The sequence below is a fragment of the Cupressus sempervirens genome, chromosome 11, assembly GCF_028749045.1.
Source record: "Cupressus sempervirens isolate cs-2001-9-10 chromosome 11, ASM2874904v1, whole genome shotgun sequence".
NCBI lineage: Eukaryota > Viridiplantae > Streptophyta > Pinopsida > Cupressales > Cupressaceae > Cupressus > Cupressus sempervirens.
The window spans coordinates 276,434,685-276,456,024 of record NC_143128.1 but is presented as its reverse complement, the minus strand read 5'-3'; the positions used below and the strand labels follow the sequence as shown (position 1 = coordinate 276,456,024).

Sequence of the window (21,340 nt, the reverse complement as noted above, 5' to 3'; positions counted from 1 at the left end):
TGGAGTCATGATGTGTAAAAATAAAAATGTATCAAATGTGCTATGATGGATTGGGGTGAGGCCTCACACCTACCTTCCTACACTCTTTAATAGAGTGGTTTGTACTGGGTTTCCTGAGACTTGGTCACGACATGTGATCTATCCTATTCATAATTCTGGGCCTACTTCAGACCCAAGTAACTACAAGACTATCATGATCGGGCATACTTTTGCCAAACTTCACGCCATTGCTCTAAACACCATGTTATCTAGAGAGCTTGACAAGAGAGGTTGTAGGTCTAAAGGGCAAACCGGTTTTCGTGCTAACTATCAGACTATGGATCACATCTTCATGATGAGGTTTACTAAGGAGGCTAGGCATTGCTCTGAGGAAGTCTATTGTTGTTTTGTGGATTTCTAAAAGGCTTTTGATTTTATTCCTCGGATGGCCTTATTTCAGAGACTTAGAGAGATTGGGATCTTAGATATGTTGTTGATTGCTATTATGACACTGTACCAGAAGGTGACTAGTAGACTTAGGACTCCTGAGGGCTTTTTTCTTCTAATTCAGAGCACCATTCGGGTGAAGTAGGGTTGCCCTCTTTCTCCTACTCTATTTGGATTGTATATTGATGAGCTTGAGGATTTCCTTGTGAACTTCTCACATCCTGGTGATGGGTGTTATTTGCATCATGTTTTGATCTCCATTCTCCTTTTTACTGATGATGTTCTCTTGGCCTCTTCTCCTAACAGTTTATAGAGACTCCTTGATGGTCTAGCTTCTTTTTGTGATCAGCGCCAGCTCATAGTCAATCTGGCTAAGACTCCTGTTATGATCTTTAACTACTTAAATGTCTCTCATCTTCATTTCTTTTTTCAGGGGCAGGAGATTGAGATCACTTCTTCTTACATGTATCTTAGGGTAAAGTCTTTGGGACCCCGCTTCAGTTTGAGACCGGCTATTCAGTTTAGAATTAGTAAGGGCATGGGTTCTCTAGCCATGCTTGAAAGGCAATGTTTCAGACATCATTTTCAAGACATTTCATCCAAGTTGTCCATCTTGGACTCATTGGTTAGACTGACCGTTCTTTATGGCTCGGTAGTTTGGGGGCCTTCTCTTCTTACTTTTGATTGGGCCTCTATTAAGTGTGTTCAGATGTTGCCTATACGACGCATCATTAGATGTCACAGACTCACCCCCCTCAACATTGTCTTAGCTGACTTTTGGAGCTCATCCTTTCAAACTTGCGGCCATTTTTGACTTGATCTAGTTTCTCCATCAGCTTCGTGGATTTATGGATTTTGATGCCGACCACCACAGATACCCTCATTTGGCATATTATTCTTCAATTCAGATTATGAGATCCAACACTAGCACTAGATCTCGCTGTTGGTATGCCTAGGCCACCTCTTTGTTGAGTTTGATTGGGATTGACATTGATAGTCTTCCTCCATACCAATTCTCACTTGATGCTCCTGCTCACCTCCTCCCCTCTCTTCAGGAGTTGAACGAGTATGTCAGACATGATATCTATAGATAGTACATTATCACTACTTGGAGTAATCCTCCTCGTGGATTACGTCCTAAGATGGCCTTTTATGCAGAGCATTATCTTGAGATTCAGAATGGTATTATTGTGTGTCCTACCTATCTTTATCGGCGTTGGTGTCACACCCTACAATTCTCTTTGGGCTCCTTCAGAGTTGGCTCTCATCCTCTTCGAGTCCAGATTGATCACCATATGGCTAGAGAAGATCAGATTTGTAGACTGTGTACTTCGGCAAAGGTTGAAACTAAGACCCACTTCATATTTCGTTGTCCTATCTACTACCGAATCAGAGGGAGATTTTATTGTTTATTTAGAGATTGTCTCTTTCTTTCAACATTCTTCATCTATGTTGACCAACGATGTCTTACATTTTATCTTCGGGAAGCCACTCAGCTTCGTGAGCATACCCTACAATTAGTCACACCTTAGAGCCATAACTTAGACCAGCTCATCACCACCTTTTTCTCCCCCTTGTCTCCACCACAGGGTGTGAAAAGGCCATCCAGCATCATTCCCCCTAGATCAGTCAAACACTGTACTAGTCTTTCCAGGCAGTGGCACTCCTCTAGTGGTTCTCAACAACGATCCATGACTCTAAATCATCCACGGTTATATTCTTCTGTGATTGATTTCTTTGTACCAAGGAAGGATCCTTAGTCCTTACCTTGGAGTTTTCAGGCATTGTGTATTGTTTTGTTTCTTCTAAGTCACCGTTTGTTGCTCATTCTTTTGCTGGCTCTTCTATTTGTATGCTCAGTCCCATAAACCCTTGTGGTTTTTTGTTGGACATTAATATTATTATCCTATCTTATCTTATCTTATATACTATTTATCCTTTTAATATTATAAAACTTATATCTAATAGTTTTTAATTAATAAATCCTATCTCAAAGTAGGGATATCATAGTCCTCCCCTCTTGAATTTGTTTATCCTCAAGCAAAGATCATTCATACATGACTTTTGTAGAACCATCATACGAAGCATATAATTGAATGCAATAATATTTTAGTATACTTCATAATGCGTAAAAACACAAAGCATACACGAAGTAGACATATGGATACATGAAAATACGAAGCAAACAAATGAAAACACGAAGTTGACACATGAATGCATGAAAACATGAAGAAGACACAGTGTAGACAAATAAAACATGTTTTCTTGATTAATTCCCTGCTAGAGTCTAGAAGATGATTTACTTCTTCGATAGAATCTTGCAACCACAAGTTATCATTAGTACATAAACATATATATAACTTTCAAGAAAATGTGAATCGTGATAAATTACTTTATGTCAACCTCAAAAGATAGGAATTGATGTTATCCAAGTTGCCTAGATGCCAAATGTGCAATGGATTCCCTCAAAGTTTACAGGTCCAAGCCCGTGTCTTGAAGGATCCTATCTTGGGACAAAGATCCAATTGCTTGGACTTAGACAAGCCCCTCCTTGGTAACATCATTGTCTTTTCTTATTGGTCATATAGGAAGTTATATTTAATTTTTATATATCTAGTCATATTATTATTTCAATTTAGTGAAGGATATAGTAGATCTTATTATCCAAATCTTAGGATCGAAAGGCATAGATGTCATTCCAAGTTGCCTAGATGCAAAATGTGCAAGGGATTCCCTCAAAGTTTACAGGTCCAAGTGCGCATTGCAAAAGATTATGAATCGTTGATCCCTACCCTATCTTGGGACAAAGATCCAATTGCTTGGACTTAGAAAAGCCCCTCCTTGGTAACATTGCATCCTTCCTGTCACAAATCAAATGATGATAATATTAAAGATAATCATATTTCAAGGGTCATAAAATTAGATCTTATTCTTATAATAATATCATTGTTCAATTACAAGAATATTTTAAGTTAACTTCTATTTTTAATAATCATTTATAATGACAGTGGAAAATACTCTTGATAATTGTTGAGATCATTATATTGAATAATATTATTAAGGAAAAAGAATACTTCTTATTATTAGTTTAATAGTTATTCCTTAATAGTTAGTAAGAACAATAAAAAATACTTCTTAGAAGATAATATTTTGTTATCATAGACATAAGTGTTAATAATTAAAGTTTACTTACCTCCTTGGCTATAGTACGTTACATGTATGATAATACATATATAAATATAATAATAGCATTTACGGAAGGTGGGTCATGGGTTAAATAGCCTTCACAACAAAGGTTGTTCCTACCTCAATGTGGGGTATTTTATAGGGGAAGTAGAATGTTTATACATTGTTTATCCCCATGATACCAATGTACGGTTTGTATCCTCCATAGTAATATAATTTTAAACTAATATTTTTCTCCATGTAATTGTTACTAAAATTTTGCACACTTGTAAAATTTTTGTATAAGAGCAAGTAATCAAAGGTGCACGAATGTTATTCATTATGTACCAAAAGAATATAAATGTCCTTGTATTTTCATTTTTTGAAATACAACTGATATTTACATAAAATGAATGAATATGAAAATGCTCGAAATGGAAATCTCACACAAGCCGTGAGTTTGACTACTACTTCTACACATATTGAAAATAAGAAAAACACAGCATAGGAGAGTAGAGTCAGAGGTAACCAGTCATTGCCTTTCAGCCTTTGACTGGTTATTCGATCTTTGTTACCGCTCCTGGTCCAGCTCTCGACCTGATAGCTCCGTGATGTTCGTCCTCGTCCTGTATGAAAAGCAATGGGGTTAGATCTTGAACGATCTAAGCAATGATTGGTTATTACCAACTTGGTACCCACGCATGCTATATAATTCCTATTCTGAATACATGTAAAAACAGTAGAATAACTTCTAAATGCTTCAGTGTAAAAAATCAGAAAGTATGATGTTAAAGGGACATATTGTTCTCTGATATGAAACCTTTCATTGTAACCAAGCACAAGCATATTGATCTCAAAAAATAGTACTCTAAATGTTCAAATGCACATCTCGAAGAGATAATCCATGAGTGTCACGAGCCCGTGCTCGAACCTCATGAAAGATAGCTTAGACATCACATAAAATCAGAATATCTTAACAGTCAGGAGAGCATCATTTCAGCATGCAAAGACAGAAAATATTCAAATGAAATGTATAAAAAAGAGATCCTTCAACATCTATAACATGGAGGCAATAAAAAAAAAAAAAAGATAAGCTTTAGCTACTTCTGGATCAGATGTACAATGTGTGGGATGTTATTTTACATACTAGCAGATTAGTATCCGGACCGGGATAACACATGGATTTGTTTTATACTTCCGGAATTTGAACGACAAAGCTTTTCAATTTGTTATATTGCCTGCATATATTGGTCAATTACAACCTTGAGTACTGTAGGGTATGGAGATATACATGCAGCAAATGCATTAAACTGTGTAATTAAATTTCATGCTCAGTTAAACCTGCTGTTGGAAGCCTCAGTTTTCTACAAATTGCTTAAACAGACACCCAAGTTTTTTCACAATGCTTTGACATTTCATGATTAACCCAGATCAGCAACAGAGGACGCAAAACAGTAAGGTATCTTGCTTTGTTAAAAGACACCATTGATTAACAGTAAAAAGGAGGAAAATCTGTGTAACAACATCTAGTTTCCAACCAGTAAAAGAATCCTACAAGGTTATGAGAAGTTTTCAAAATCTGTGTTGTATTCCATGGGCGAACAAGGACGAAAGCAAAATGATGAAAGCTTCAATGAACATATTCAGACTTGGCAACTTTCAGCAAGGCAACCACTATCTAGAGGAGTATTTTGGTAGCATCTTTATAAAAAGGAAATTCATATACAGTAAAAACTCTCATCAAATCTGGTATGAATAAGTTGAAGCATGTACCCAACAGGATCAAGCATGCAATAATCCTTATCATGTCAGCCTTCAAGGAAAATACAGTCACGATTTTGAACATGGCACAGGCAAGTGAATATGCTCGGCCTTATAAAATTAATAGCTACAGCATAAAGAAGAGCAGTCCAGAAAATGAGCAGCATTTCTTTTCAAGCTCATGACTTACAGATCAAATAAGAGGAGCAGATAGAAGAGTTCAAGATTGAACTAAAGATACATCAGAATACCTTGTATATTCATGGTGGCTGTAAGGAATATATAGCCCCAATTTTTATAAAGAATGAGTAGATAATCTCATAGCCAAGAAACCCTCAGCAAATGCAACAAAGGTCTCATATCAAGTAAATCTCAAAGTAGTAGCAGAAGTGTGCAAGCAAATCACAGAGATGGATCTGTTATTTCAAACCCAAAAGGTCCACCATGGTACCTTGTAAAGTTCATAGTCTCCATTCCAAACTCTCCATTCAAAATGGTGCCATAAATATAAAAGAGAAAGAGCAGAAAGTCTGCTATGAAAATGCAAAGAAAACATGCCCAGATTTCCTCATTTTTTGAAGCCACAAATGTCTGCTATATCAGCAAAAATGTGCACAGCAAGTACCCAGAAAATGCAAAGATTAAATACCTGCTGTTTGAAGCCCAGAAAGTATATGAAGCGGCTTCAAAAAACATCAAACAAAACCCTTGCATGACCTCTCATGGCAGCCGTAGATCAAAGAATAACCTACATTTGAGCCAAGGAGAAGAGGGAAAAATGCCCAGCTATCAAAAACGACCAGCAAATGTGAGATAAAACCATAAAACGTGCCCAGAAATCTGCCATTTACCTTAGAAAAATGCACAGCTATCAAAAACGACCAGCAGATTTGAGAAATAGAGCCATGAAAAGCATAGAGATTATCTTTTCCAAGCCTCCAAACCCTCATTTTCTCTAGCTGGCTAGAGCTCTTGCAAGAGCAAATGAAATGGAAAAAATGAAATCCCTAATATTCCTTCCCTTTCTTCATTCACGTGAATGAGAAGAGACTTTGCTTTTCAATTTTATAATTTGCCAAGTCCATATACCTAACATATATAGTGGAGAGACTTATGTTTTGGTCTTTAATTTGTAAATGTTTCCACTTTATGTTATTCAACATTAATATAAAATGATATTCATAAATCATTTTTATTAATGATTGATGTAAGTAAAAAAAAAAAATCATCTATTTATTAGTTAATATAAAATAAAAATATTTATTATTTTAAATATGTTTTAATTTCTATTTGATAAATCATTAATATTAATAATAAATATATTACTATCTTAATATTATTAAATTGATTTTATAATCAATTGAATAATATTAATATAGTTCATATTTATTATTAATAAATTTAGTAACAATAAAAACTAAATGTTAATGCTATTAAGTGATTTCATAATCATTTTAATAACACCAATGTAATTAGTATTTATTGTTATTAAGTTATTATGTTTTTTCAAATAGATATTAAAATATATGAAAAATAAATGTCTATTTTTATTTTATATTTAATTGGTAGATGTTTTTTTTAAATAACAGAGTTGGGACAAAATGCAAAAGGTGGATTGACATTCATATTATGCATATATTTTCAGAGTGGGTGGCCATTATGATAGAAATTGGAAGGCATACTTGTTGAAGCATTGATTTTGAAGATTTTTTGAGATATTTTGAGGGTTAGGACTGCATTTATGAGGGGCAGTTGTGAAAATATTTCAAGCCATGCCTTTTGGGAGATTTTGTACACCTTTTGGAGTTTTTTCAAAGACTGAATTTTGGCCTTTGGGGCTTAATCCGACCCAGCATTTATGGCTTTCAAAATGCAGTTGGTTGGAAGGGGGATACGTATGAGTTGAAGGCTCATTTTGTAGAGGTTCTTCTTTTTCTCTGCTTGGCTTGTTTTGTAAGTTTTTCAGACTTCTTGACAGGAGCAGGGATCATTTTGTAACCCATTATTCAGAGATATATACAGATCTGCAGCACTTTTGGGCATTGATTTCAACTTATGCCTTCTCCTTTTTCTGTATTTGTGTGTCATGTTGATGCCTTCTACAGGATGGTTTCAGTTTTTGCAGGTTGAAAGTTGTGTTACAAAGCAGTTTTTTTTGAATTGTGAGTAATCTATTCTCCTTTTCGAAACTGTTATTTTAGCCCTCTTATTAGCTTTTTGCAAGGGTTCTGATTATTGAGTTGTGCAAGGGAGTTTTGTTATTGCTATTTCATGGTGTTGCTTATGTATTAGATATCAGGGATACTTTTCTGGTGCATCACCCCTTAGGTTTTAAATTTCCATTTTTGTTATCCTTCTCCCCTTTTCCTCCGTCAGAAGTTCAGTTTCAGTAGTATAAAGTGATATACCAGATAGGAAGCCGGCCTAGAATCCGAAGATTCGTTCCAGCTACGGTTCACCCACAACCCTGGAATGTTTCCATGTTACTCCAAAAGGTTAAGTTTTTTGCAAACTTAACAGGGTGCATTTTTGGTAGATAACAGTTTTGGCACGCCCGGTGGGACAGTTTTATTGACTAAAATCTTTTAGAACTGATCTTTACATAGTTTTTATGATATTTTGCTGATTCTGATATGCTGTCAGTAAAAACAGACCTGTTTAGAGGGTATTTTGCTGCATATCTGGCGACTCGGTCTCATGGTTATGAAGAGTAGTGCTGTATGAGATGCATTGAGACTAGAAGCTCAAAGTCTTTTGAGTATTTAGAGCTTTCTTCACCAAAAAGAAGAGGGAGAACACTTAAAAGAACTCCTCCTTCAAAGAGAAATCAGTCTACACCACCTGGTATAGAAGAGAGACCGTTGCTGTCTTACGGAAGAAGAAGAAAGTGTTCAGACAAAGAAGTTAGAAGGCATTCAGCCTCACCATCTTTCAGGACAGGGTCTCTGTCTTTATTTTCTACACCATCTACAACAACACAAAATAGTACACATTCAGTAGGTGCTGTTGGAACAGTTTCAAATCAGCAAGTACCTATACCGCCACCAGCAATGGCGAGGCAGTTTGCTTTTGTGCCTTTTAATCAAGGCAGCCCTTTGAATATTGCTCAGCATGACAATATTCCCCTTGCAGCACTAAAAAATCTACTAGAATATACAGGGGAAGGGCAAACCACAGCATTAGAGCACATTAGAGATGTGGCAACCCTATGTTATGCCCATCATATCACGCAAGATAATGTAGCTGTAAGATTGCTAGCAGCTTCTTTGAAGGGGAAGGCACTTCAATGGTTCAGAGGACTGAACGTGGTTCTATCGCCACATGGGATGACTTAGGAGATGGTTTGAGCAAATATTTTGAAGACAAGTCAGACTATTTGTCCTTGGTGGAGCAATTAACTACTATCAAAAGGGCCCCCCAAGAACAAATGACGGATTTCAATATGCGGTTTCAAAGGACTTGGAATAGGATTCCAATTCAAGTCAGACCCTCTGCTGAACATGCCTTTTTATACTATTTGAAGAGCCTAAACAGCGATATATCAGTCTTAATCCAGTCTATGGGAGGAATCTCACTACCGTAGTCATATGATTTAGCTGTGAGGGCAGAAAATTGCCTAATTCAAGCTGGAAAAATAGCACCAAGGCCTCCAATGCCTATATTTCCTGATATTCAGTCGAATATGCCGCTGATCATCCCTCCTTTTGTAACATTACCTGCTATTCCAACATTACAAATTACTGCAACGAGTGATTCAACTGCTGCAGGTCCATCCCAAGAGTTACAAGATATTAAAAGTAGTCAGCAAAAGATGGAGAATATCTTGCAGACTATGGGAAATGAGTTGGTAAGCATCAAGAAGCAACAATACCAAGGACGGCCCCCTTACCAACAGCAGAATCAAAATGGGAATCCATATTACCAACAGCAAATAGGAGGACAACAGCAACAAAATCAAGGTGTGAGGCCGCCTTATCAGAATAATTATCAGGGAAATAGACAAAATGTGAACCCGAGGCCGTTTCAAACGTATGCACCAGCGCCTTTGAATGCTGTCAAAGACATAGTACCAGCCCAGAATAATTTAGCTGCTGAATATGAATGGTGCTATCTGTGTAATCAACCGCATAATCAGGCAACATGCTCTAATGGGGTCATCAACCAAGCATTGATGGTCCAAAATGCTGCAAGTACACAACCAGAAGGAGCTGGAGATACAACAGAACAACAATATGATCCAATTCTAACTGATGCTGCTTTTATAAATTGGCAAAGAGAGGAATTTTGTGGGGTGAATGGTGATGCACCAATTGCAACTTATACCAGAGCAAAGAAAAGAGCTTTGGAAGCAGAGCAAGCTGCAAATAAAGGTAAAGAACCTGCAGTTAGTGAGGCACCATTCAGCCAAGGACATGTGTCACAAAGCAATCCTATCATGCCAACTAAAGAGCAACCCCAGCCACAATTAAATCAGGCCGATGTCAAGGCATATCCTAAGATACTTCCACCTATGCCTTACAACATAGTGGACAACATGAAAAAGGTTAATGTCACAATGTCTATGTGGAATTCATTAGCCATTCCAGGGCAAACTGATTTGCTGAAGAAGGCCCTGACTGAAGAGAAAATTTCTACGCAAATGACTGATGAGAACCCTAAGGTGGTTTTAACAAATGCTGTTCCGGAGGTTGCTTCTCAAGACAGCAATAAATTTCAAGGTAAGAACGTGAAACCACCTCCCTTTTACGTATCTTTGATAATTGGAGATAAGTTAGTACATAATTGTATGGTAGATAGTGGAGCTACCAGTTCCGTAATGCCCAAGAAGATTGCTGATCAACTGGGTTTGGTTTATCAGCCTTTAGAAAAGGGGGTAGTGCAGTTGGATGGTTCCACTATTAACACTTTAGGGGTTGTTAAGGACGCCAATTTGACACTCCATGCATGCCCCAACTTCTCCATTCCCCAAAATATCTTTGTAATTGATCTTCCTCCGTATTTTGCCCTTTGTTTATCAAGAGAATTTACGGCAAAAATAGGAGGATACCTTTCCTTAGATTGGTCCCACATGCTGTTTAGAACTCGTTATGGGACCAAAGTGACCATCAAATCAGAGGGGCTTGCAAGGAACCACATTGAGCCGTATATACCCAACGTGATCAATGCAAATTGTGTTGCATTTGATCAAAATGAAAATTCTGTTGTCTCAGAAGCAAGTACCCAAGTAGAAAACATTCCTAATATTCTCCTTGATGAGTGGGCAACAGAAAATGCTTTAGGAAATCACAACAACACTATTTTGGAGGCTGGTTTGGGAAACTATATATTCCAGGAGGCTGGTTCAGTTATACCAAACCTTGTTAAAAGTTCAAACGAGTTTAATGGTGAGCAGGAAAAGGTTTGGAAGTTGTACTTTGATGGCTCTAGAAGCAAGAATGGTTCAGGTGGAGGGGCAATGTTAGTAACTCCTCAAGGAGATAAGTATTATGCAGCTTTTCGATTCAGTTTTGCATGTACTAATAATACAGCTGAATATGAGGGGTTGATTCATGGACTGGAATGGGCTAGAATGAGGGGTGTCAAATGCTTAAAGGTATTTGGAGACAGTGAATTAATTGTCAATCAGGTTAGGGGGCTGAATGTGACTAAGAATGACACATTGAAGAACTACAAGCACAGAGTTTGGAACGAAATTGAAAATTTTGATGCTTTTAACCTTATTGCTATCCCCAGAAAGTTAAACCAACATGCTGATACGTTGGCTGCTATAGGAGCACAATTTGATATCGCTGGAAATATTAATAAGGAACAGGTACAGCAACATATCAAGATCATAGTCAGGCCTTCTATACCTGATAATGATGTTAACTGGCAAGTGTTCGACAGTGACGAACAGATTCTGAATTTCTTTCTTGAAGAGGATATATTTTCAGCATCCGATCAACATAAGCTAGAGCAGCAATATGGCGATCAGATCATACAACTAAAGTCCAATAAGCTGCCTAAGGGATTAGTTACCCTTGAATCTATTTTTAATGCTGATGATTAGGCCAGAAAGAACAAAACCAGCTTGCTGGTCCAACAGGACCATTATGAAGACCTTGAAATTGCCAAAGGAAAAAACTTAAAATTCGGAAAGGTAATTTCTGCAGAAGAAAAACAGTCTTATGTTCACCTTTTTCAAGAATTTAATGATATTTTTGCATGGGAGTATGCAGATCTTAAGGGTTTTGATCCACAACTTGCCCAGCACACCATTGATTTAGAGCCAAACTCTAAGCCTATAAGGCAGAAGCAAAGACCGGTTAATCCAAAACTTGAACCTTTAATGCAAAAGGAGGTATTCAATCTTATTGAAAGCGGTATAATCTTTCCCATCAAGCATACTAGCTGGGTATCAAACCTTGTTCCCGTTAGGAAAAAGAATGGGGAACTAAGGTTGTGTGTTGATTTCAGGGACCTCAATAGAGCATCACTGAAGGACCGCCACCCTTTACCATCCATGGAGCAAATACTCCAATATGTTTCTGGTTCGGAGCGTTTTTCGCTTCTTGATGGTTATTCGGGATATAACCAAGTTCTGGTTAAAGAGGAAGATCAGTTTAAGACTGCATTTACTACAAAATGGGGTACAATGGCTTATAAAAGAATGCCTTTTGGTTTGTCCAATGCAGGAGCAACGTTCCAAAAGGCCATGGACATGGTGGCATTTCATAATTTGATGTACAAATTTGTGTTGGTTTATCTTGATGATATCACGGTTTATTCAAAAAATGCTGCAGATCACATTGGTCATCTTACACAAATTTTTCAGAGATGTAGAGAGTTTGGTATATCTCTTAATCTTAAGAAATGTGTATTTGTCATGCATGAAGGTAAGTTATTGGGCTATGTGGTGTCTAAAAAAGGTATAACAGTAGACCCGAAACGAGTTGCAGCTATCTTAGAGCTTCCCTTACCTCATCATAAGAAGGGCTTGCAAAGTTTCATAGGAAGAATAAATTTTGTTGGACGCTTCCTACCTGATATAGCCACCCTGTTAAAGCCATTAACAACAATGTTGAAGAAAAATGCAGTTTTTAGCTGGACCAAGGAAGGAAAGAACAGTTTTCAAAAGATCAAAGAGGCCTTAGCATCAGCCCCGACATTGGTAAATCCTAACTTTAAAAGGGATTTCATTTTATATGCTTATGGCAGCTATGACGTCATTTCTGCAATTTTAGTCCAGTAGAATGACGAAGGCTTTGAACAGCCTATTGCCTTCTTTGGTAAGGGCCTTGAGGATCACGAGCAAAGATACAGCTTTGTCGAGAAACATGTATTGGCTGTTGTAAAGAGCTTGAAGAAATTCAGGCACATGTTGTCTCATAACAAGGTACATATTATGGTGGCTCATCCTAGCATCAAAGAGTTCCTACTAAGTAAAGATCTAAATGAAAAGAGGGCCGGGTGGATTACTAAGGTGATGGAGTACGACATGGACATCCAGATTACTAGGCTAGTTAGGGGGAAGGGTCTTTGTGAGCAGATTGCTGATGTAACTATTACGGGAGACAAAGAAGCAGCAGAAACAGCTCTAGTCATACATGGAACAACAGCAAATGACCAACCAGCAAGCTGGTTAAGTGAGATCACTCATTTCCTTCAAACCGAAGAGTGCCCCCCTGATCTCGACAAGGCCAAGAGAAGGTATTTCCGATTACAATCTGTTCCTTATGTATTAATCGATGATACTTTGTTCAGGAAGGATCACAGTGGTATACTGTTAAGATGTGTAGACAATGATCAGTTTGACAAAATCCTTTTTGAGTTCCATGACGGACCTTCAGGAGGTCACTATTCACCTAGAACAACAGAATTTAAAGTTATGAGGGCTGGCTATTATTGGCCAAGCTTGTTTAAGGATGCCCATGCTTGGGTAAGAAAATGTGTGAAATGTGCCATGTTCGCTGGAAAAGAAAAACTGCCAGCTTTACCATTACAGCCCATTCAGGTACAACAGCCCTTTATGAAGTGGGGAATAGATTTTATCGGAGCAATTAATCCACCCTCAAGTGCGGGGCACAAGTGGGTCCTAGCTGCAACAGATTATTTTACCCGCTGGACGGAAGCAATAGCCTTGAAGGAGGCTAATGAATCAGCCGTCCTTGCTTTCTATGAAGATATTGTTTGCAGATTTGGGGTACCTGATTCCATTATATCAGATAATGCCCTTGCATTTATAGGGTTGAAAGTAAGTAATTGGGCAGTAGAAAATGGTGTTTACCTTAACACTTCTTCTAATTACTATCCTCAAGGAAATGGATTGGCGGAATCCAACAATAAAAATCTGATAAGGATCATTAAAAGAACCTTGCAGGACAATCAGCGTGACTGGCATTCAAAACTGAAAACTGCATTATGGGCTGATAGGATCACTCCTAAAAGGGTGATTGGAAATTCCCCTTACATGCTGGTATATGGGAGAGAAGCACGGCTACCAATATCTACCGAGCTTCCAGCATTAGATCTAGCTAGCCAGCTGGTCCTATTTGAACCAAGTGATCCCATGGCAGTAAGATATGCCCAACTTTTGGAGTTGGAAGAAATCAGAAACAAAGCGATGCAAAGTATGGAGTTCCAACAGCTGCAAACTAAGAGAGCCTTTGATAAGAAGGCAAGGTCAAGATCTTTCAAAGTTGGAGATCTAGTTCTCAAGTGGGACGAACTCAAAAGTAGGCCAGGTAAGCATTCCAAGTTCGATGCTTTCTAGAGTGGTCCATTCGTCATCATAGAGTGCAAAGAGAACAATGCCTTTCAGCTTTCAACGATGGATGGAGATGTCCTACCAATCTCGGTAAACGGGATTCACCTCAAACCTTGTTTTGAGGTATGACCTATCGGGCTTTTCTTGTATATAATAGTTTAGATGTTTGGTTTTCCCTAAGTGCTGTTCCAGCACATGCTCGCTGTAGTTTTGAGTGTTTCCTGTTTTCAATAAAGAGTTTCCAAAGTGCTGCACAGCTAGGCAGAGCAGAATAATGCTGCATGCATGCAAATATCATAACCACATACTCATGCTTACATACATGCACATGCAATAGTACCCTCAAATCTGATAGTCATTAGGTAGTCCATGTATAAGTCCAAATGCACATATCTAAACATGGATACCTAGCTATAAAACCTACATACACCTAGCAGTACTCTAATCTGCCTATCTGTGTCATGTTTTGTGATTCGGCTATATGAGAATACGCAATAATTCCTTTCAGCTTAGTATCACGAGCATAACTCATAATGATGAAGAATTTCTTCTTCACCACTACAAGCGATACCCGTAACACTGAGCTGAAAACAACAATCACCCATTCTCATATACCCGAATTGACTCTATTGCCCAATGGTCTGATCGGTAAGGCTACTAGTTTTGATGTCTAGCAAGCAGACATATAGCAGATGTCGCCAAAATTGTTACTAAAATTTTGTACACTTGTAAAATTTTTGTATAAGAGCAAGTAATCAAAGGTGCACGAATGTTATTCATTATGTACCAAAAGAATATAAATGTCCTTGTATTTTCATTTTTTGAAATACAACTGATATTTACCTAAAATGAATGAATATGAAAATGCTCGAAATGGAAATCTCACACAAGCCGTGAGTCTGACTACTACTTCTACACATATTGAAAATAAGAAAAATACAGCATAGGAGAGTAGAGTCAGAGGTAACCAGTCATTGCCTTTCAGCCTTTGATTGGTTATTCGATCTTTGTTACCGCTCCTGGTCCAGCTCTTGACCTGATAGCTCCGTGATGTTCGTCCTCATCCTATATGAAAAAGAATGGGGTTAGATCTTGAACGATCTAAGAAATGATTGGTTATTACCAACTTGGTACCCACGCATGCTATATAATTCCTATTCTGAATACATGTAAAAACAGTAGAATAACTTCTAAATGCTTCAGTGTAAAAAATCAGAAAGTATGATGTTAAAGGGACATATTGTTCTCTGATATGAAACCTTTCATTGTAACCAAGCACAAGTATATTGATCTCAAAAAATAGTACTCTAAATGTTCAAATGCACATCCCGAAGAGATAATCCATGAGTGTCATGAGCCCGTGCTCGAACCTCATGAAAGATAGCTTAGGCGTCACATAAAATCAGAATATCTTAACAGCAGGAGAGCATCATTTCAGCATGCAAAGACAGAAAATATTCAAATGAAATGTATAAAAAAGAGATCCTTCAACATCTATAACATGGAGGCAATAAAAAAAAAAAACATAAGCTTTAGCTACTTCTGGATCAGATGTACAATGTGCGGGATGTTATTTTACATACTAGCAGATTAGTATCCGGACCGGGATAACACATGGATCTGTTTTATACTTCCGGAATTTGAACGACAAAGCTTTTCAATTTGTTATAGTGCCTGCATATATTGGTCAATTACAACCTTGAGTATTGTAGGGTATGGAGATATACATGCAGCAAATGCATTAAACTGTGTAATTAAATTTCATGCTCAGTTAAACCTGTTGTTGGAAGCCTCAGTTTTCTACAAATTGCTTAAACAGACACCCAAGTTTTTTCGCAATGCTTTGACATTTCATGATTAACCCAGATCAGCAACAGAGGATGCAAAATAGTAAGGTATCTTGCTCTGTTAAAAGACACCATTGATTAACAGTAAAAAGGAGGAAAATCTGTGTAACAACATCTAGTTTCCAACCAGTAAAAGAATCCTACAAGGTTATGAGAAGTTTTCAAAATCTGTGTTGTATTCCATGGGCGAACAAGGACGAAAGCAAAATGATGAAAGCTTCAATGAACATATTCAGACTTGGCAACTTTCAACAAGGCAACCACTATCTACAGGAGTATTTTGGTAGCATCTTTATAAAAAGGAAATTCATATACAGTAAAAACTTTCATCAAATCTGGTATGAATAAGTTGAAGCATGTACCCAACAAGATCAAGCATGCAATAATCCTTATCATGTCAGCCTTCAAGGAAAATACAGTCACGATTTTGAACATGGCACAGGCAAGTGAATATGCTCGGCCTTATAAAATGAACAGCTACAGCATAAAGAGGAGCAGTCTAGAAAATGAGCAGCATTTCTTTTCAAGCTCATGACTTACAGATCAAATAAGAGGAGCAGATAGAAGAGTTCAAGATTGAACTAAAGATACATCAGAATACCTTGTATATTCATGGCGGCTGTAAGGAATATATAGCCCTAATTTTTATAAAGAATGAGCAGATAATCTCATAGCCAAGAAACCCTTAGCAAATGCAACAAGGGTCTCATATCAAGTAAATCTCAAAGTAGCAGCAGAAGTGTGCAAGCAAATCACAGAGATGGATCTGTTATTTCAAACCCAAAAAGTCCACCATGGTACCTTGTAAAGTTCATAGTCTCCATTCCAAACTCTCCATTCAAAATGGTGCCATAAATATAAAAGAGAAAGAGCAGAAAGTCTGCTATGAAAATGCAGAGAAAACATGCCCAGATTTCCTCATTTTTTGAAGCCACAAATGTCTGCTATATCAGCAAAAACGTGCACAGCAAGTACCCAGAAAATGCAAAGATTAAATACCTGTTGTTTGAAGCCCAGAAAGTATATGAAGCGGCTTCAAAAAACATCAAACAAAACCCTTGCATGACCTCTCATGGCAGCCGTAGATCAAAGAATAACCTACATTTGAGCCAAGGAGAAGAAGGAAAAATGCCCAGCTATAAAAAACGACCAGCAAATGTGAGATAAAACCAAAAAACGTGCCCAGAAATCTGCCATTTACCTTAGAAAAATGCACAGCTATCAAAAACGACAAGCAGATTTGAGAAATAGAGCCATGAAAAGCACAGAGATTATCTTTTCCAAGCCTCCAAACCCTCATTTTCTCCAGCTGGCTAGAGCTCTTGCAAGAGCAAATGAAATGGAAAAAATGAAATCCCTAATATTCCTTCCCTTTCTTCATTCACGTGAATGAGAAGAGACTTTGCTTTTCAATTTTATAATTTGCCAAGTCCATATACCTAACATATATAGTGGAGAGACTTATGTTTTGGTCTTTAATTTGTAAATGTTTCCACTTTATGTTATTCAACATTAATATAAAATGATATTCATAAATCATTTTTATTAATGATTGATGTAAGTAAAAAAAAAATCCATCTATTTATTAGTTAATATAAAATAAAAATATTTATTATTTTAAATATGTTTTAATTTCTATTTGATAAATCATTAATATTATTAATAAATATATTACTATCTTAATATTATTAAATTGATTTTATAATCAATTGAATAATATTAATATAGTTCATATTTATTATTAATAAATTTAGTAACAATAAAAACTAAATGTTAATGCTATTAAGTGATTTCATAATCATTTTAATAACATCAATGTAATTAGTATTTATTGTTATTAAGTTATTATGTTTTTTCAAATAGATATTAAAATATATGGAAAATAAATGTCTATTTTTATTTTATATTTAATTGGTAGATGTTTTTTTTAAATAACAGAGTTGGGACAAAATGCAAAAGGTGGATTGACATTCATATTATGCATATATTTTCAGAGTGGGTGGCCATTATGATAGAAATTGGAAGGCATACTTGTTGAATCATTGATTTTGAGGATTTTTTGAGATATTTTGAGGGTTAGGACTGCATTTATGAGGGGCAGTTGTGAAGATATTTCAGGCCATGCCTTTTGGGGGATTTTGTACACCTTTTGGAGTCTTTTCAAAGACTGAATTTTGGCCTTTGGGGCTTAATCCGACGCAGCATTTATGGCTTTCAAAATGCAATTGGTTGGAAGGGGGATAAGTATGAGTTGAAGGCTCATTTTGTAGAGGTTCTTCTTTTTCTCTGCTTGGCTTGTTTTGTAAGTTTTTCAGACTTCTTGACAGGAGCAGGGATCATTTTGTAACCCATTATTCAGAGATATATACAGATCTGTAGCACTTTTGGGCATTGATTTCAGCTTATGCCTTCTCCTTTTTCTGTATTTGTGTGTCATGTTGATGCCTTCTACAGGATGGTTTCAGTTTTTGCAGGTTGAAAGTTATGTTACAAAGCAGTTTTTTTTGAATTGTGAGTAATCTATTCTCCTTTTTGAAACTGTTATTTTAGCCCTCTTATTAGCTTTTTACAAGGGTTCTGATTATTGAGTTGTGCAAGGGAGTTTTGTTATTGCTATTTCATGGTGTTGCTTATGTATTAGATATCAGGGATACTTTTCTGGTGCATCACCCCTTAAGTTTTAAATTTCCATTTTTGTTATCCTTCTCCCCTTTTCCTCCGTCAGAAGTTCAGTTTCAGTAGTATAAAGTGATATACCAGATAGGAAGCCGGCCTAGAATCCGGAGATTCGTTCCAGCTATGGTTCACCCACAACCCTGGAATGTTTCCATGTTACTCCAAAAGGTTAAGTTTTTTGCAAACTTAACAGGGTGCATTTTTGGTAGATAACAGTAATAGTGATTGAAATAGGGGTATCACCCTCTTTAATGGCATCTCCACATGTAATGCTTAGTAGGGTTACTGACATTTCAAACCCCTATTTATTGTGATCAATCAAAGGCAAGGGGGTGAGATTGGAAAAAGATGTATTTTCATTAGTAGATATGTGTATGTAAAAACCATGTTATGACGGGGCTCCTTAAACACATATTTCCTCATATCATCCCTTTTAATAATCTTTTTTCTTCCTTTTTTGGCAGTAATGATAGTACTGCACTAAGACTTTTGCCCATCAATCAATGGTATTATTAATGCACACTCCATATATTTTCGGTTATATATTTATTATTATATATCTCCTTTCATTTTTTATCCTCTTGTCTACGTTGTGTTCTCACATCATGATGTGATATCCATGTGGGTATTCCTTTAAAATGTTAAGGGGGTAAATTCTGACATTTCACCACCTTAGATGGCAACACAGATTATATTGTTTCATTTTAATTTGCATTTAATTTATCCTAGTTTCATGCATTGAGGGGCACGACCAATAATAGTTTGCCTTTGTTTTATTTTATCTTTTTTTCGATTTTCTTAAAAAAGAGATCACTCACTGGAATTGTTGCCAATTCACTAGATGGGTCTATTCTAGTTTTGCATTGTCTCTTTATTGATATCACAACTAATAAACACCTTTATCATTTTCAATTTAGTGGACTAGAATTTCTATCTCTCTATGAAGGTATTGTTTCCCTCCTCCATTCGTCTTTGATTGTTATTTCTTATAGCAACAACTTTTCCATATTCGACGTATCAATAAATTTTTTACAGTGAATGAAATATGTATCACCTAGAAGTAATGTATAAGGTATGAAATATGCATCAATAACTCTTGCACATGTTTGCAACTACAGAGGCATTCTTGTAGTGCACTTGCTCCAAAAGTATCACCCTTTGACTATGGAAAACCTCATATTTGACTAGAATCCCGACTTGGCAAAGCCTCCTTCACAATATGATATCCTCATGGGAAAATACAAGATGGATATAGATATATTTGTAAGTTAATATGCCTCATGACAAGACAATGAAACTAGGTTGAGTTGATAGAAGTACTAGTCTCCAAATGCTCCCAACGACTATTGTTGTTAGCCCATTCTCAGATACATTTGTATATCTCTATATGCAAACGTCTCTTGAGTCAATGTGATTTATGGTGTTGTGTGTTGATGACACACATGGGTCACCTCAATGTTCCAAATCGATGAAATTATAGATGTTAATCTCTGCGGTATTGAAAGTTGATTCCTCTCGTGATGTGCAAGTATGTGAGGAAAGCATGAAATCTAAATTTATTTTTGCAACATCTTGATCATGACTTTTGCAGGATTTGCAAAGTGAAGGATTTTACAATTCAAACATGGAATGTTTTACAAATATACATTATCTTTCATGAAAGCGTCATTCCAATTGAAATATTGTTTGTCCGGCAAGCTTGCTATGTATTCTTATTTTCCCTGTAATGATTTAGTAAATAGAAGATGGTGTTGTGAGTCTGGTAATATTCAGCAATTTTGTAAATCTGGTTTGAGTTACTCCTGGATTTTGAAAAGCATTTTTATTTTTCTAGTATTTATGCAAATGCTCGTAAAATTTCTTATTATATTTCTTTTTAATCTTTCAACCTGGTAGAATGCTAGCTCTGATACCATTTGTAATATCCCATTTTAGATCTTTGATTTTTATCAGTTTGTTTTATATAAAATTTCTGAATGTCCCTCTGATGTGTTCATAGTTCTATATATATATTGTCATAAAAAGGTGTGTCTTTCATTTGACTAATGTTTATTAAATTAGTATTATTATTATATTTATTACTAATATTGATAACGATAATGTTAGTATTAATAATAATAATATTAAAAATATTATTGTATTTATATTATTATATATAATGTGCATATTATACACTTCAACTTATATATTTTGATTATTGTTTTATCATTGCCTAAGAATTATATTTTATTATCTTATATGGCAACATTATAATTGGATTATTATTTCATTCATTTTATATTTTAATGTTTCTACTATAGAGTAGTATATATATATATATGATATTATATTATATTTTTTATCTTAATATAATTATATTATTTATATATACTATTTATCTTTTTAATATTATAAAATTTATATCTAATAGTTTTTCATTATTAAATCCTATCTCAAAGTAGGGATATCACACTTAGAATTTTCTCTGCACTATGATTCGATTGAAGCAAGGAATAGAGAACCCTCTTTCTTTTGAATGAAATTATACTTATAGCTTTCATACAAGTTGACCAAAGGTGGTTGGTGTAAAGTCGCTGAAAAGTTTTGAAATGCAACATGCCAAGGGTCATTGACATCCTAGAATACAAAAAGATCCAAATATGTGGAAATTTGAAAATCACTAGAAGCCTCCATAGCCACTCATACCTATAAGAATTTTCCTTAGAGAAAAATTCACCCA

At 36.1% G+C, this 21,340-nt stretch overlaps 1 protein-coding gene and 1 long non-coding RNA gene across 4 annotated transcripts in view; one reads left to right on the top strand and one right to left on the bottom strand.

The window, feature by feature from the left end:
• Nucleotides 1-17,282, bottom strand: part of LOC149529185 (uncharacterized) — a 45,941-nt gene extending 28,659 nt beyond the window's left edge. The window contains exons 1-4 of one of the 3 annotated variants that reach the window (XR_016358696.1): nt 17,147-17,282; nt 16,945-17,043; nt 15,067-15,163; nt 4,131-4,217 (exon numbers count right to left, since the gene is read on the bottom strand). This is a non-coding gene — a long non-coding RNA (uncharacterized LOC149529185). Of the gene's footprint in view, nt 1-3,990; nt 4,218-15,066; nt 15,164-16,944; nt 17,044-17,146 lie in introns of those variants that run through there. The other 2 variants (XR_016358698.1, XR_016358697.1) reach the window with 2 other exon arrangements.
• Nucleotides 1-21,340, top strand: part of LOC149529184 (uncharacterized) — a 184,279-nt gene that overhangs the window by 69,679 nt on the left and 93,260 nt on the right. The gene's annotated exons all lie outside the window — the stretch shown is intronic.